Below are 4,392 nucleotides of genomic sequence, written 5' to 3' on the forward strand. Positions count from 1 at the left end.
CTAGCATTTATATAGGGTCGAGGACCCTAATTGATCGAGAATTTTATGGTGGTAATTAAATACCATGCTAATTTTAGGATAGAGTTAGTGAATTGATTTACGCATATCCATGAATAGACATGCATACTTATCACCTCTCTGATTTTATAGCGTGAATTGATCCGTTCCCCTTTTCTGGGTCCAGCCTATCTATTTAACTAGATGATTCCCCGCGAGTTGCGGCGGACACCTTTGCTTACCAATTGTTGTTAATAATGTATTTGTTTTACATCGAAACCTTGACTTAGTTTAAAGGACGGATTTAATTACTAAGGGTTAATTTAAGTAGCTGGCTAAATGATGAACTCAACTAAACCCACTAGATAGAAATATTCAAGCCATCCTAAGAGGATAAGAAAGTTGTTTTACCTCGTTCTTCTATTTTTTTTCTTGGATTTTATTAGTCAAGGTGTATCTTGATCTTCACTTCTTCTAATGCCTGAAATAAACATAATTAAGGTTATATTAGACAAAAATTGCAGAAGATAACCGAGAGAGAATGATGAATTGTTAATGTGACTGAAAAAAGTCAATAGGATCATCGCTTCTGTAATCTGAATAAACATATTTAAGATTGCTAGCGCAGACCTTGGTTGTAACTTGCAAGAAGCAATGTGGCGTCTGCAACTGCGCACAGAATAGAAAGAAAGTAAGCAAGGTAGGAGCATATAAACATGAGAAAAATAAATACAGCACGATGTGTTTCTTGACGAAACAACGATGGTGATCGTGTACTGACTGGAACCTATCCCGTGAACATAGCGATGAATCGCACACATCTTCAGGAATCAACCAAGAGTGAAACTAACCAATCCCAAAGCACATAGAGCAAACAACCAGGCAAGCAAGCAACAGCTTCATGTGCATAACATTTCCATTCAGAACTGGCTGGACGGATCTTGATACTCCTTCTTTCTGCTGATTGCTGTTGGTCGCCTCAGCCCTCACGGCCAAAAACTCGGACCAACACTTGCATGGAGAAGAATGGCGGGCAGAAGAGGAGATGCGACCTGGATCATCTTCGGCTGAATCGAGCGAGAGAGAGGGTCGCAATTATGTACTCCCTTCGTCCGAAAATACTTGCCGCATAACTGGATAAAAATGGATTTATCTAGAACTAAAATACGTCTAGATACATTCATTTCGCCGACAAGTATTTTCGGATGGATGGAGTACTACGTTGTTTTTCTTTGGACTTTTGTAGGCTGTTTGTGTACGCTAGGGAGCCGGTGGTGGGTCTCTACAGCTGGTAATCGAAGGGTGACGTGTCCATAGTGTATGTTGGTGAATCTGTGGTGGGTCCCTTGTGTAAGCTAGTGATGAAACGCTGATGTGGCTGGTTTATGATGTGGATAGCCTGCATGTTAAAAGAAATATAATAGTGGGGATGAACTATTTAGTTATTATAGATATCCAATCAAGATATGAAGATCCTTCTGATAAAAAAGATCCGGATTTGTGATGTATTGTCAAAAGCTAAGAGTGGCAAAAGTGAGACGTCAAATTCTAGAGTGGCATAAGCAAAATTGGCAAAAACTAGAGTGGCCAAAACAAAAAATTTCCCTTGATTTTCGGATATCCTTGAACAGACATGGATACTTATCACATCACTATTTTATGGTGTGCATTGATTTGTTCCCCTTTTTGGCGTGCATGGTTTATCTATCCAATATCCAGTCAAGATCTGAAGATTTGTTGCATAAAAAAGATTTTGGCCACGTCCTGTCTATCTATCCAATACTTAGTCAAGATCTGATGATTCATGACCAAAAAAGGGAATGAATTAATTGATACAATAAAATCAATGAGGCGATAATTATGCACATTTATTCAAGGATATGCAGCCATCAATCCATTAATTCCAACCTAATATTCAGATGGTATTAATTACCACCATAACACTAAGGATCAATTGTCATGCTTGCTCATATATAAACGCCCGCAGAAGATCAAATCAATCAGTAAAGAGAAGAGAGGATATCAATACACAACTATCATTGTACCTTGTGATGGCGATTAGTAAGAGAAATGCAAGCCTTTTATGCTTCACAGCCCTCATGTTGGTGATGGCCACTTTGATGTTGCCTTGTTATGCTGACCGAAAAGGTTAACATCCTTTTTCTCCTATTGTTTATATACCTAAAACTTTCCCTGCATCTATGTTTGCAGTTGATAGCACGCATCGGTAGTGAACCTTTGAATGAACCCATATTGTATTTAAGATGCTAATTCATATAATATTTTTCTGTAGAATACTGTGGGTGGATTAAAGATGGATGCACCTATCACAAGTGCAAGGATTGGTGCGCTGGACAGGGTTACCCCAAGAGATTTAAGTGTGTGGACGCCGAGAATTGCTGCTGTTTGCTTACCGCCAAGCCCGGGGTGGATGTCGTCCATCGTTATGATTGACCGCCGCCGAATGTTGTTTTCCATTATTAGATATATAACAAAAGGCCCCGTGCATTGAAACGGGTCCAAAATAAATAAATTTTAAACAGAAATATGTAGCATCTCCCATCATCATTGCATAACGTGAGTCATCAATGTGCAGATTCATAAATTTGTGAATTGGGCCCAAAAATGAAAGCTTGCAAATTACATTCATTCTCTTATAAACAGAGAAAGACAGAGAGAGATACTTCTCATAGTTCCTTATATTTATATTTATTGTACCCAATAGCGAACTATTTTGCCAATTAGAGAGAGGAGAGGGATGAAAGATGTGGTACCCAAATACGTCATTTTTGGTTTTCCATGTTCATATGACCTACCCTAACACAAACTTAACAAAGATAAATAGCCCAAGGTCTACCCCCTTTCAAAGCGGATCTCAAGGATGGAGCAAGCTAGACCCATGGGTCAAACTTTCATTCAACTAGATAATACCCCGCGCGTTGTTGCGGGATATTATTGTGCCAAATCCTAAAGATTCATAGGTGTATTATCAGAGGACATATTATCAGAAGGAAATGAATTCTACCACTTCAGTGTGGTATTTGTGAACTCACACAAACCATATTTGTGCAATGTATAAGCAACTATCAGACTTGAATCATAGTTCTATGTTGTTTGAGCCTTGCAAATTACAATAAGCTATTCAAACAAACTAAACAATTGTAGTAAGGGATTCATTCTTCAAACTTTTACCAGCCTAAAAGTGGGGGGCCAAACAGAAATTGTCTCACTCAAACTGGAGGTTCCAACAATAATCAAATGTATGCCTCACAGTCACAGATAATAACATCATGGATCAAAACTGCTTGGCCATGCAATTGCACTTATACAACATGCAGACAATCTGGCTAACTTTAAATACATATATAAACAATGAAATCAAATTAACTAAACTTGATATATTTTACAAAGATAGATACATACCCAAGAGAAAAAAAATACTTCTCTTGCAATGATCTGAATTTAAATAAACTGATTGTGATAACAAAATTCCATACATACAAATCAATTTAATACACACAATTTGTTGCATGGTGGGATTTCACTCCAGATCTTAGGCTATAAGTATATCTACATCAAACAACTGGAACAACAAAAGTACTGTCTTGGCAGACTGTACGTACAAAAAAAGACGCCATGTTTGGCAAGTCTGCATGCAGGCTTCAACCTTTGTTTGAATCAGTTTGAGCTTCACCTATATGTGTTAAAGCGAAGGAGATATAGGGTGGGTGTCTAGGTGATACAAAAGAGAGATCACCGTAGAACATGAATGCAAGAAGAACATTACCATAGATTAGCACGAATAGGGCTGAAGCAAGATCACTGGCTTGCTTTGGTTTTCATCAAACAACTTGCAGAGACAATAGAAAAGAATCAGCACAAACGAAGGTTAGAAAAGTAATAAGTAAAGATCAAAGCTTCTCTCAACAAAATCAACTATTTTAGAGATCATGAATTGTGGTATTATTGTTCGTTCAATCTAAACCTCCGATGGATATTGGTTGAAGATCAACCCGAAATTCCATCAATAATCAAAATTACCATACGACTCGACAAAGTAAAATGGGTCAGGGATTATGGATTTAAGAGAAGCATCGAGGTAAAAGATAGAGGACTGCAGGGAGTAACTGATAGTCCATAAGATAACCAGGGACCATAAAATTATTGACTCATTTTGTTCCAAAATTGCAAATTATGAACTAATGAACGTGTTATCACTGAATGTGGCAAGGTTAAAAAACATATTGAGCAAACAATAGAGCATAAAGATTATCGAGATTTATTTTCAAACTACAATATGCTTTCATTTTCATCGGACCATGTCGATATAGATTCAAAAGTCTGCTTAAAAAACATCTAATGAACTTGTTATCATTGACATTAGCAAAGTTTCAA

The 4,392-nt window shown here is 37.4% G+C and overlaps 1 long non-coding RNA gene across 1 annotated transcript; it reads left to right on the forward strand.

Moving 5' to 3' along the window:
* Positions 1–1,949: 1,949 nt before the first annotated feature.
* On the forward strand, positions 1,950–2,646 carry LOC147987669 (uncharacterized). Its single transcript, XR_015615310.1, has 2 exons — positions 1,950–2,145; positions 2,291–2,646. It is a non-coding gene; the product is annotated as an uncharacterized LOC147987669 (long non-coding RNA).
* Positions 2,647–4,392: the final 1,746 nt, after the last annotated feature.

Source organism: Triticum urartu, chromosome 2A (genome assembly GCF_056163025.1).
Source record: "Triticum urartu cultivar PI428250 chromosome 2A, HENAU_Tu73, whole genome shotgun sequence".
In the NCBI taxonomy this organism is placed as follows: Eukaryota; Viridiplantae; Streptophyta; class Magnoliopsida; order Poales; family Poaceae; genus Triticum; species Triticum urartu.